Consider the following 14168-nt stretch of genomic DNA (forward strand, 5'->3'; position numbering starts at 1 on the left):
CAGTGGACCATTAGGGAGAGCACAGGGATGATGGAGGTCGCCTTCGTGCCCATGATCACATGCTCATCAGGAGTGCAGCATTTCCTAGAGGCTCGGTGTGACACAAGAGCCTGAAACCTGCACTCCACTTCCGCTCATAATTAACTGTGAGATGTGGAGCCAGGCAGCAAATGCCTCCAAGCCTCAGTTTCCTCTTCTGTAAAATTAGCTGTGTGGATTGATTGCCAAGACCCCTTGCAGCTCAGAAGTGCTATTGATTATACAGTGTGCCACATCTTAAGGGGATATTTGATTAACTTGTGAGTTTAGGGAGCCTGGGTTCTGCATCTGCCTCCCAGGAAATGCCTGAGTGATGTGCCTGCCTCAGGCCCAGGGATGGTTGGTATGACTTCCACAGGGCTCCTTTCACACCCACTGAATTCCCTGGCAGTCACTTGATACTTTACTTTCTCCTGTGGGCACCTCCAGACAGGGAACACAAACCTGCAATCATCTGGGGTCACCCGGGCTTTTGCATTGATTTCTTTTTCTAAGATTTCCTGTTGTCTGGAATGAATGGAGATGGAGAATTATAAAAAAAAAAAAAAAAAAAAAAAAAAAGGTCCAAGATCTATTTAGAGAACAAAGGTGAGGGAAAGAAAGACTTAGGAGGGAAAGGAGAGCCAGAGGGAGAGAGGGAGGGAGGAAGGGGGAGCGAGGGAGGGAGGAAGAAGGAAGAAAGGGAGGGAGAGAGGGAGGGAGGGGAAGTGAAGCACGGGAGGGAGATGTGGAGGGAGAGGGAGGGAAGGAGAGAAGAAGGGAGGGAGAGAGGGAGATGGGATGGATGGAGGGAGGGAGGGAGCTCCATGATAACATTTTTTGTTGTTTTCAAAACCTCTCCTCACTGGTGACAGTGACACTGGGCAGGCGTGCCAAGCTTCTCTCTAAGGAATCATCCACAACCTAGTTCTTTCCCTTCCCTCCCAGTGATGCTCTGTGTCTGTGCAGATGTCTGAGAGCCACACCAGATTCTTATCTAAAGAATTCGAGTGTCTGAGGAAAGGGTATTTTCACTCCTTAAAGCCTGGGCTTGTGCCATCTCTACCCAGAGCCTCGGTGTCCTGTCCAACCCTCACTTCAGCTGCAGTAGCACTTCCTGTGCAGATGGTCTCCTTCACTGCCCCAGTAGATCAGGCTCTCCCGCTTTGCTCCCAGATTATGTTAGAGTTCTATAGTTATACAAGCTTCCTTTAGGTTAAAGATTATTTTGAATTTATAGTCATATATGATACAAGCTATGAAAAGGAGACCCCTGTCCATTTTGTCTGTGGATGCAAAGGCTGGACATACAGAACAATGTATTGCCACAAAAGAGTCCATTAGTGTGCTGGACATTTGTAGCTTACCCACCACCCTGTATGCTGTATACATCTCATTTAACTATGTTATGCTGTATATATATTGTACATACTGGACGTATGAGTCCTATGCTATATGGTCTCTAGGCATTAAAGTGGTTGCCAGTGTATGAAAAAAAAAACAATGTATTGCCACATATTAAAGACAGGAGCAGGTGGATTAACTGTTCGGGATTGCTGAGGAGTGGCCTGAAGCTGTCTGCGTCAGTGCTGTAGTTCTCTCCCTCCTGTCTGTGGAGAGGCTGTGCAGCCTGGCATTTCCGAGGAATGGGGTGTTATCCCTCCACTCCACCTGTTCCTTTTCACCCTACTGTCGATTTTACTATGACTCAAAGGTGTGAGTCTACTGCTCTTCCTATGTGTGGATTTCAGTACAGATGACAAACAGTGGTGATACTAACATATCCAAAATTTATATCTTTTTGTAAAGTTAAAAAGATTCTTGTAAGCTTCAGAATTCTTGGATCCACCGCTCAAGGATGAAATTGACTTCAGATAAGTACTCCTGTCAACAAGCAGCCTAAGCCCCCCACCTAGTGCCTATCTGGAAGGGTAGGATCTCTCCCATTTCCTTGGTCTTGGGACACCCCACCCCGCACCTGCCAAGACCATGGGCCTAAAAGTTTCAAATGTACACGTAAGAAAAAATTTCTCCCTAAACTACTTAACTTTATCTTCTGCTCCTATATATATATATCTGTTCCAGTATCCTGCTAAGTCCGGACATTTCCTCGAGATCTGCATCTGCATCCAAGATGGCTCCAGGGCAGCTTACCCACAGGAGCCCCAAGTCCAGCTTCTCAGACTGCTACAGCTAGGCCTGTGCTTTCCTAGTCACAAGTGGCCCCACAGAGCCTGAACAGCCAAGTGAAACAGCCAGCTCTCTCAGAACTTGACCAGCGTCCCAGTTGTCTTAGGGTCCCCAAAGATGACATCACCCCCGCTCAGCAGGAAGTAGTCTAAAGAACACGACGCCCTCACTCCTGCCCTACCATCACCCCTTCATAGTTCCTTATATTTAATTAAACAAAATGCAAAGAATGGTCGTGTACAGGCGATTCCTCTCAGGGACCTAGCAATGGCTTACATCATCACCTGCCACCACCACTGGGTGTGCCAGGTTCACCAGATGTGTGCCTGTCACACACACACACACATACACACACACACACACAGTTCCCAGCATTCTCTCTCTGTTCCCCAAATTCTCTCTCTTCCCCTTTCTGTCCTTGGTGCCCCCCTTCTCTCTCTCTCTCTGCTCGCCCCTCTTCTCTGCCTTTATGGCTTTGCATGTCCGCTCGTCTCTTCTCCTACCCCTTCTCCAGGTTCTCACTCCTTTCCCTCCCCCACCCCAAAGAAATCTCCTTATACCAGATCTGTTGCATGGTGTAATTTCTCAGGGACACATCTTAGCATGGGCCTGCCATGGTACCCATGCCCTCACTGCAATGTGTTTCATACCAGCCCTGGTTGGAATATGAAATGTAGTGCTCAAACATAGTGGATTCACATACTTGAACACTGGGTCCCCAGCTAGTCCTGACAGTTGGGGAGGTAATGGAACCTTTAAGAGGTGGAACCTTGCTGGAGTGAGTACCTCACTGGGCTCTGTGGGTTCATGGCCTGGCCTTACTTGCTGTTTCCTGAAAAAGGGTACAGCGTCATACTCCTGCTCCAATTATCACACCTTCCCTGCCTCTTTGCTTTTCTTCCTGGAACCGTGAGCCAAAATAAGCCCTTTCTTGAGAGTATTTTTATCACAGCATTGGGAAAAGAAACAAATATAAGTGTGGGGTAAATGGCAGTCCTAGAATGACAGAGGTGTCATGATGCCCAATAGACTCTGGATTAGTTCATCATAAGAGGGTGAGACTGGAACGTGGTGACAAAGCCAAAGGTGGGGGCTCTCAATGAGAAAGCATACTCTTCCACAGGGCTGTGGACAGAGCTTTGTCTCTTCCGAGCATCATCTCATGGGAGACACAGATGAGTTGTCTACTGACAGATCCGTGCTGAAGGCGCCACTACCCCAGAGAGAAACCCCAAGAGAAAGATGGGCTAGAGGTGCCGAGGACAAAATGGAGAGTTGCCAGGGGCTAGCTGAGAAAGGCTCTGTCAAGGCTGAGGGTGTCTCTTAGACGTAGAGTGCTTGCTTGCCCTGCGTACCGAGGCCTGAGCTCAGTTCGCAGGACTAAAAGACGAGCCTTCACTTAGTGAAAAGGGATGGCGAGAGATCGGGATGGAATGGCTTGAGGTGTTCCCAAAACATAGAAGCACAGGTAGAGGGAAAAAGGCACCAAGGGAACAGGAAGAGACAGGGAGCTGAAAAGAGACCCCAAGGGAAAGAGTAAGGAGGTGGAAGACTATTTTCATATTTGTACAACTCAAGGCACTGTACATCAGAACAAGAGCTGCGTCTGCCCTGTACATGTACACAAGCCCTCCCCTGCCCCGTGTCTTGAATTGTAGGAGCTAATGCGATGGGGATGGACTGATCTGAGGAACAGCCAAGAAGTGACCATGATTCCCTCCTGCTCTCACCAGGCCCAGTGACACTCCAGCAACCTAAGTCAGTCAGTCTCGGTGAATCCATCTCTCTTTTGTTTGGTTTTTAGTTGGCAGAATCTCTCATTAGTATCTCAGCCTGGAACTATCACCCGTCCTCTAAGGAGCACACAGCAAAGGAGCATATAATGGGGCATGGAGCTGAGGGCTTGAGAAGAGACGGCACGATTCCACCATGGCCCCCAGACTATGGCGTATGTGGCTAACTCAACCAACTTGTACACACTAACTGCCTGCAGTTGAAATCATCCCCTGTGCCCCCCCCCCCACCGCTTTTCCTTCTGAGTGTTATGTAATTAAAACTGAGCTTGTGGGCGAGGGATTCAAGGGGGCAGGGAGGGAACAAGGGTGCAATTGGATATCTCTACAGTAGCTTGACAGCGGGTTCTTTCAGCCTGCAGTGTGGCAGGTGGGGGATCCCCTCTGACAGTGGGCAGAACAGCTCAGCTCGTGAATCACCCTGCAATGTTTGCCCACACGCAAGACTGACTTTGCCACTTGGCGATGGTGTGTGAAAGCTTGCCTCCCCTAGACCTGCCTGTCGACCCAGAGGACAAGGAGAGGAGTTGGATTTTATTTCCCTTCAGCGTCAGGCTCACCCTGCTGCTGAGGAGGTCTGATTCCTGGGAAGTGTACCTGTCTGTCACATTCCCAAGGAGTGGAGGAGGATGTTTACAGTCCTCTGAAAAACAACTTCCAGAACCCTGCTTGCTTTCTGCACACAGCAGTGGATAAAAATAGAAGCCAATTAGCCCGGGAGAGAACTGGGTGCTAAACAGCTGAAGCATCTGAGGAAAAGCCCACCCTCCTCGCTATTTTTGGTGCAGGGAGCAGCAGCATTTCCAACAGGTGGAACTGCAAACAATAACAACCTGTGGTGACTTTGTCAGAGGCTGGATGTTTTCTCTCGCTGGCCTTGAAAGCAAAGGGGATGCTGGCTAGCAGGTGCAGATGGACTTGAACTGTGGCTTTGTGTGTGTCTTAGTGTTGCTCCCACAAAGAGACACCATGACGAAGACAACTCTTTTTTTTTTTTTTTTTTTTTTTTTTTAGCAATTCTTATATTTGGTGTTGAAAATTGTTTTAGCACATGTCACATATTTTTTCTCATTTTATTATTTTATTCATATTACATCTCGATTGTTAGCCCTTCCCCTGTTTCCTCCCATTCTTCCCTCCCTCCCACTTCCCCCTTTCTCCCCTCCCCTGTGTCTGTGATTGAGGGAGACCTCCTCCCCCTATATATGCTCTTAGAATATCGAGTCTCTTCTTGGTAACTTGCTATCCTTCCTCTGAGTGCCGCCAGGCCTCCCCATCCAGGGGACATGGTCAGAAAAGGGGCACCAGGGTTCGTGTGAGATCTGACAAAGACAACTCTTATAAAAAAGAAAGCACTTAATCGGGGGCTTGCTTAGTCTGTGGTCCTCATGGCAGGATGCAGATGAGCATGGCGCTGGGGCAGTGGCCGAGAGCTTTACACCCTGATCTGTAGGCAGCAGGTGGAGAGACACTGGGCTTGGTGTAGACTTTTGAAGGACACATCTTGTACTATAAGGACACACACCTACACCGCTAAGGCCGCGCCGCCTCCCAGTCCTTCCCAGCAGTCCCCCAACTGAGAATCAAGCATTCAAATGTAAGCCCATGAAGTGATTCTTATTCAAACCACCACGTTAGGCAATGGGTAGCTTCTTGTTAAAGCTCTAGTGCAGGATGAAACAATCTGGCCTGGGGTGGGACTGAAACTATGTACTTAATGAGCATTGTGGGTAAATAACTTCATCCATTCACTCAACACATGTGTGTGTGTGTGTGTGTGTGTGTGTGTGTGTGTGTGTGTGTGTGTGTGTGTGTAGGTGCAGTTTGACTTCCAAACCCTTGCTTTCTTGATTTGGGTATGATCATAAATCTAAAGATATTTCCTGATCCCAAACCTCTTCAGGCAAATAAGCTCCGAGTTCTATCACTGTTCCTCTTGAAATTTCCTGGCCAAAAATCACCAGAAAGGTCCTATAAACAGAAAGGTCCTATAAACCCAGACCTTCCACTAAAGACTGGTTCTGAATGCCAAGTCTAGTCTCTTCTGCCAGAAACATTGTGTGAGCCAAACAGAGACCATTAATTCTGATAGCTTTCATTTAGTCTAGTGTACTCGACATGGATATCCTTCCAATACATAATCAATATCATGTAACAATGAAAGGCTGCCAGTGCTGCTTTGTAGGGAGACTTTTCAGCCTCACCACTCACTATGGAGTAGCCACTTTTCAAGTGCTTGCAGCTCCCAGGGACCAGCGCCCCCTGCTGGACTGTGCCTAGAGCCCTGGAATACATGGTTCTCACCTGTGCTCGAGGAGGTTCCTGAGACTAGGTCTTGTGCTTGCTAAGGAGAGCTCCATTAGCACTGGTTAGGGCATCATAGATCTGGAGGATATCAGTGAATATATATAGGTTGACTCCTTCAGGGTAACTAGCTAATGTACAGGCATTCTCAGACCTGCTCCTCCACTGCTTATTTCACTCTCCTGTTATCTATCATCTGTCCATCTGTCTGTCCATCAACTCACCCATATATCATATCATCATATCAATCATATATCATATATCAATCTATCTACCTATCTATTTTTTTTTTTTTTTGAGTCAGGATCTTACTGTGTAGCTCTGCCTGGCCTGGAATTCACTATGTTGATCAGCCTTGCCTTGAACTCACAGAGCTTCACCCACCTCTTCCTCATTCACCTCCATACCTATATACTCCCTCTCCAGCTGACAGTCATAAAGATATAACGAAGCCAGAGACGATCCGAAGAAGACAATGCTGAGTGATCAAAGGTACGAGGAGGCTGCCTGCTGAAGACAAACTCAAAAGAACAAAAGACGTCAAGCTTGAGTGAGGAGACTGGAAGGTGGGGATGATCAAAGTCTGCACAGCCAGGAAGCAAGTGGAAAGGCTGAACATGATTGTAGGGTGATCTTCAAATAGCCCAGCACTAGGGAATGATGGGTAGATGGGGAAATCATGCATAGGACAGACAGAGAAAAGCTGTGTGCCTGGCTACCTGTGAAACAGATTCAGGCAGCATTCGGTTTGAGCCATGCTATCTTACAGCATGCTGAAGCACCGCATATTTCCTTGGTAAACAGTCAAGTCTGTTTTTATAAAGAATGCTTTCTGTCTTTCCACCTACCCATATATTGTTCATTAAAATTCATAAGGACCTAGGCCGTGAGATGAATTTTGTCGTGGGCCTTAACTTGTAGAAATTCATTTAATATATACAATTCTGTAGAGTACTCTATGAGGTAGACACATCCCAAGAGAGGTTAGAGCCTTGTCCAGATTCATTTGGTAGAAAGTCTGCTTTGAGTGCTAGAAACAGAATCTCTATCTTAGCTATTTTCTTGTTGTTATGCTAAAATACTTGATAAAAGCAACTTAAGCCAGAAAGGGTTTTTCTTGGCTTACAGTTACAAGGTGATACAGTCCATCATGGTGGGGAGACATGTAGGAGTGGAGTGAAGGTGTGAAGTTTGTAGGAGCACCAGGCTGTCAGTTACATAGTATCTGCCCTTATGAAATGGAGAATAAGCAGGAAGTGGGACCAGGCTATACAATCCCAAGACCCATTCCCTTAGTGAGCCACTCTCTTCTGTGAGATTCCAGCTCCCGAAGCTTGCACGCGCAACCTTCCCAAAACGTGCCACTAGCCAGGCACCCCAGTGCTTCAAAGCTTGAGCCTACGAAGCAGTGGTTCTTGCATCCCCTTTGGGGAATACAGATATTTTAATTATGATCCATAACAGGAGCAGAATTACAATTATCAAGTAGCAATGAAAATCTATCATTAGGGTCACCACGACATGAGGAGGAACTGCACTAAAGGGTCACAGCATCAGGAAGGTTGAGAACCACTGATATAAAGGTATAATCTGTGACAAATGTTTCCTAGGAAGATGCAAACATACTTGTCTCACCTCAGAAAAGGAGCACAAACCAAAGTGATAATTGTACCAATGTCTGCTTTACTGAGCCAACAAGTGGCTTTGTTTTCTTTTTCTCTGTGGTTACTAACAGGGCTATGGGTGAGGGGTTATGCAGTTACTTACAAGAAGCAGGGATGAGTCACTAGACAGCTCACTCCAATGTGGTGACAATCCTGGAAAACTGGAACCCTGGGGCTCTCTGCCGAGCTTGCCAATGGCTCCATAGTCTCAGGCTCTCTCTCTCTCTCTCTCTCTCTCTCTCTCTCTCTCTCTCTCTCTCTCTCTCTCATTGTTCTCAATATTTCTCTATTTTCTGGTCAGAGTCTCCATGTCCCTCTGTCTCCATTTGTCTGTTTGTCTGTCTGTCTGTCTGTCTGTCTGTCTCTGCTTCTCAGTAGGAGACCTCCAGAATCTTGCACATTCTTGTTCTTACCCACTCCTGATTAATTTTTTTGTTCACCTCCTGAGGTTCCAGAGGCTTCTAGTCCATCCCCTGTGCAACTGTTTCAATTTGGAGAGAATTTTGCAATTCTAGAAAGTGCCCTATTGTATCCAAACTACAACAGTCTCCAATCCATCTATGTCAAGACCTTTTAGAGGTACCTGATACATGCAGGCTCTGCCCTGATCAGATTAGAAAAGGGAGCAGATTAAAAAGGGAGCCAGGCAGGAGTTCACTTGGATCTTGCTGTTTTGTCCATGTGGTATCTGTGGTATGAGATGATGCAACAAGAAACCCATACACAGGACCCTGCATCTTGACCTTTCCAGACCCAGAGCCATGAGACAAATCACTGTCTGCTCATGCCGACTTACCCCATTATAACACCAAACACTCTGGTGGTTGGCAAATCACATTTCTTTGCTTTAAAATCCCATGCAGCCCTGGAGATAGCTCACTGGGTAAAGATGCTGCTGCACAGACATGAGGTTCTGATCTCAAACCCCAAGTACCCACAGAAAAAGCCAGGCTGTCTGCACACATATAACTCCAGGGACGAGAGGGGAGCAGAGTGATTGCCGGGGCTTCTAGAATGCCAGGCCAGCTCCAGTGAAAGATTCCGTCCCAAGGGAATAAGGTAGAGAGCAACAGAGCAGGACACCCTTCTGTGGAGGCACCTGCCACCAAAGCTGAACGTAGTCCATCAGTTGTAAACCACAAGTCAGTCAGAACTGACTATCGCCTGGTCACAAACCAGTGCTTCACAGAGGCTTTGGGCTGCTGTTCCTCAGCTGCCAGATGTGCTCAATTAGTTTCCAGTGGAAACAAAGAAAGGCTACCTTTAGATGTGTCCCTATTAAGAACCACGCACTCCTACACTGTTATACCCATTAGGGAAATCCTTTCCAACTTTACAGTTCACAGTAATGGCCCACCTCCCATGTATCAGTGACCTTGAACCCAGGCTGAGACTGAAGCCAGCCCGCCCATGGCCTGAGGTCACACCAGGTCGGTATCTTTGTAAGCAGTGACCTTTCCTCTTGCCAGACATGCAGAGTAAGTCAGAATTTATTTGACATTTTCTTCTTGACATTTGGTTGAGATGCCTGAAATATGTTGCATGGACCCAAAGAATTATTAGGGTCAGTAATACACAAAAATAAACGGTGGCTCCTGTTAGGGACCAGAGGGAGCCACACAAGCCACAAAGACAGCAATCATAGTTAGATATGGTTGGCTTATTAAACACACACCCCTGGATGAATCATGATTAGGGACACAGAGTTGACTCCGGAATCAAACTGTGACATTGAATGTTTCTGAGTTAACTTATAAATGCAAAACCTGCAATTACCTCATATTGAGGGTGAGGTGGATGGTGGAACAGAGTGGGCAGCTCTGATGCAAATTATTTTGCTAACTAGACAAGTAGTTCTAACTAACCTTGAAAATGTTGGACCAGCTGTGTTTATGGTTGGGGAAATTTCTGGGAAGAAAAAGGCCATAGAGTTTCTCATTGAACATAAAAATAGTTTATGGTCAGCCTGACCTTGTACAGAGACTTTTTTTTTTTAATGTCAGCAATGAGCTGAGATAATGTGGCTGGTGGGCCCAAAACAACAAAAATGGCTATCTGTAGTTATACCAAAAGGAGCAGGCTTTAATAGCTCCCAACCAAAGTTTGAGTGTTGGACAAAATCTCTCTGGAAGACCCTGGAAGAGAGACTGGAATTTCTTCTTCTTCTTCTTCTTTTTCTTCTTCTTCTTCTTCTTCTTCTTCTTCTTCTTCTTCTTCTTCTTCTTCTTCTTCTTCTTCTTCTACAAACTAACTTTACCCTCACTGTTTGGGATTAAAGGTGTGTGCTAAGGGTGTGTCTGTATTCTAGCCAGAGTAGCCATGTTACTGAATTAAAATCCTCTACCAAGCAGGGTGCAGTGTCTCACACCTGTGATCCCAGCACTCAGGGAGGCAGAGGCAGGTAGAGCTCTGTGAGTTTGAGGCCAGCCTTATCTACAAAGCCAGTCCAGGGCAGCCAAAGATACACAGAGAAACCCTGTCTCAAAAAACCAATACACAAGCAAGCAAGCAAGCAAACAAACAAACAAACATCCCTATACAATATGCCCTAGGTATGAAGATAGCAAGGAACATATAGATACTTGGAGAGTAAAACTCTTGTGGCCAGCCTGGTCTACAAAGCAAGTCCAGGACAGCTAAGGCTACATAGAGAAACTCTGTCTCAAAAAACTAATCAACCAACCAACCAACCTACCCCTCTCTAAGATGCTCTAGGTTTGAAGATAGCAGGAAACATACAGATACATATACGGACACATAAACATATAGTGAGTAGAAATGGTTCCTTGATGTCTCTTGGGCTTCACCCCTCTGCAGCACTACCTTCTACCAACCTTCCCTGAGAATTCTGACTTCAACTTTGCACCTGCAAGATTAATTGATAGAATCTAGCTGGCAATACTCTGAACTGTCCTGTAACCACCCCCACACCCCCCCCCACACACACACATTGGCCTTAGGGTGCTATCTGGACCATGAGCTCTGACTAGGAGGAACCTTGCTGTTTTAGCCTTCCATGAGCTGAGCAGGGTGCCTTGTTCTCTGTCCATGGTGCTGAAAGTTTGTCTCCTCTCAGGGCTCATAGTTAGATGATGAAGGGTACTTCTGTCATCACAGGAGCAGGGGTGGGAGGCTTCTCAGACCCATAGTGGAAAAGGCCATGGCGCTTTAGTTCACTGTGAACACAGTAACCTTTGTTTCCGGTGCTGACTAACTGCTTCACTGGCTGTGGTAGTTCATCCTGGTTATCACCTTGCTTGAATCTGGAATCAGCTACAGGCATGTCCCTGAGGCGGTCCTCGAAGGCATTTCCAGGAAGGGTACATTGGGGAGGAAAGACCCCCTCACAGGAAGGGGGCCTGCTCAGATGTAACGAGGGCCAGGGGAAAGCAGTGCTCCTTATAAACCTGTCCTTGTTCTTGCTGGTGTGTATCCATTGGCTGTCGACATCCCCACTTTCCTCAGAACTGGAGCCTTCTGCATAGGTGCAGGTTGAGAAAGACATGTCAGTCTCTTTTCTATTTAGGGAAACTTTTCTCTCCAACCTTAAACTCTCTCACTGGGCAGCAGCTACAGAGGGGTCGCTGTGAGCTGCCATGTGTTGTAGACTCCACTGTATGAGGAGGGCTGGGCTAGTGCGCAATGGAGGACTCAGTGTGGCTCTTGTCTAACCACAGTGAGTGGGCAGAGGGAGGGACCTCAATAAGACAACAAAGAAACCCCACAGAAGTGGGCACTAGCATCTGGAAGAGAGTGTAGGCTGACTCTATAAGGGAATTTACAAATAAGATTCCTGCTATTAGCAGAGTGCTGGAGAAACCACAGCTTAGCAAAGCCTCAAGCCTGGAGGAAAGGTCATAGTCAGTGAAGACGGGAAGGAGACTTACAGGCCTCGGTAGCTGGGTCAGGGACTAACAGAGGTTGGTCTTATGTGCAGCCTACTCTCCCGGTACATGCAAAATACCCATGTAAGGCATCTGCCATCACGGCAGAGGAAGTGCCATGAACACATGTGTAACACATGTGTCCCTCTTACTTCAGCCTAGCTCTCTGTGGAATTCCTCCCTCTGATAACTGACTGAGCCTCAGAAGTCTGAGGCTGGTGCTTAGACCTTTTAGTTACAAAACTAAGTAATTTCAGGGAACCTGAGACAAGAACGAAGAATGGCACATTGCAAGTTTGCTGCCATTAAGCAATAAGGGGTGAGGGGGGAGCAAGCACTGCCTTAAGGGATGGCACTTCAGCAGAAGGGCCTTGCTCCTCCCCGGAAATTACTGCCTGCAACTCAAATGACCAATTTGTGATTCTCTCAGTTCTACCAGCTAGTCCTGCCCAGGCTGTAGTAGCAAAGAGTCCTGCAGGATCCGAGATTGGCTGGCAGTGTGGCTCAAACAGGGATAAGCTGTGGCTGAAGAGACCACATGAGAAGGAATCTAGGAAAATGAGCCTGAGGCCATCTGAATTCTGCTGTTCAAGGAGAAGCCCAACAGGCTTCCCTAACAGTCAACCTTATGGGTCAGCTTGGCTATAGAACAGCATTCAGTTACCTAGGAAAACTTTATTCTGGATTGTTTCCACAAGAATAATATTTGGATAGGTAGACTTTGAGCAAAGTAGGAATATTTTCCCACTAGGTTTCATGTCCTTAACTGAAGGCCTTGCCCTTCGCAAGCCTGAAAGCAAATTCTTCCTGGCTCCCTGTTCTGGTCAGCTTTGCATTGTTATCACAAAAATTCCTGATAAAAGGATTGGGCTAGCAGTTCTGGAGTGCCAAGATCAGGTAGTGCAGGACTTTGGGCCTGTGCCAAGGTGGTGGTGGGGTGCATCATTGAAGAAGTATGTGGCAGAGCAAACTGCTTACACATGAGCCATGGAGCAAAGGTGATGAGCCAGGGTCCCCCACATTCTAGGAAGGCAGAGTTTCTATACCCTAAGGACCTCCTACTAGCCTGACTCCTAAGGCTCTTATCACCCAGGGAGTACATCTTTACCATCTGGGGACACTCAACTTTCAAACTTGGGGCACTGATTTTTTTTCTTGCCTCTACGGTTATCCCATGGTCTCACATGGGACTGTCCTATAGAACGTGGACTTACAAGTCCCCCTCCCACTCCATCTATCTCTGTTTCTAATGTTGGTTCTGGCTCTCTGGTCAACTCCAATCAACATATAATGTTTACTGATTAACTTGACCCTCCAACAGTGAAGCCCAATGGAAGAGCTTCAGCAGGTTCCAGGTCCTAGGGGCAAGGTCCCAGTGAGGAGTGGAGAGAAGACAGCTGGCCAGGTGAGTGGGTAATGGTTGAATGGGAAGCTAGCTGTTCAAGGCTTCTTTCCTGTGTTTTGGCTTATTGTTTGTGAGTCACTGGAACAACCTTTATTCAGCAGAAGGGTGTTAGAGTCTCCTTTCCATGAGAAGCATCAGCCATTGGCAGGGAAGATTTCAACATACCATCTACCATCTACACTGGTCTTTTCTTGAGACTGCTCTAAAGCCTTATCTGGGGTGGGGCGACTTCATACTTACAGAATCCCTGCCCAAGTGGTGCAACTGAGGTCCCTAGATGTAGCCATAGCTCCCAGAATTCATCTCTATCCTTCTGAAGATGTGAATACATGAAAGAGATCACATGGCCTTCCCATCCTACAAACCACCCAACAATGCTCAGGATAATGATATTTTAGAGATTATTAAGGTGCCATCTCATTGTGTTCAGTTTTCCCCATCCCTTCCTTCCTTCTCCCCTCTTTTCCACCTTCCCCTTACCCCTCTTTTCCTCCCCACCCCCATGGGGATGGTACCCAGGTGTAATATTGAGTATTGTCAACTTGAAAGACTCTGGAGTCATCTGGGAGAGGGACCTCTGCACGCCAGTCAGGGAGCATCTCACTTATGGCAAGTGATGTGGGAATCACCATCTGAGTTGAGAGTGGTACCATTCCCTGAGCAGGGGACCCTAAGCCATATGAAATGGAGAAAGTGAGCTGAGCATGAGCACGAAGCCATCCCATTGCTCTTTCCTGACTAGAGAGATAAGGTGGCCATTCGTTTCAGGATCCTGCCTCTTGGACATCCCCACCATGATAGACTGTACCTTGAACTCTGAGCCAAGATGATCCCTTCCTCTCTTAAGTTTCTCTTGTCAAAGGGTATTTTATCACAGCATTAAGGAAAGGAGGTGAGTCAGCAGGGCTTC

The sequence above is a fragment of the Acomys russatus genome, chromosome 10 (genome assembly GCF_903995435.1).
Source record: "Acomys russatus chromosome 10, mAcoRus1.1, whole genome shotgun sequence".
Taxonomy (NCBI): Eukaryota; Metazoa; Chordata; class Mammalia; order Rodentia; family Muridae; genus Acomys; species Acomys russatus.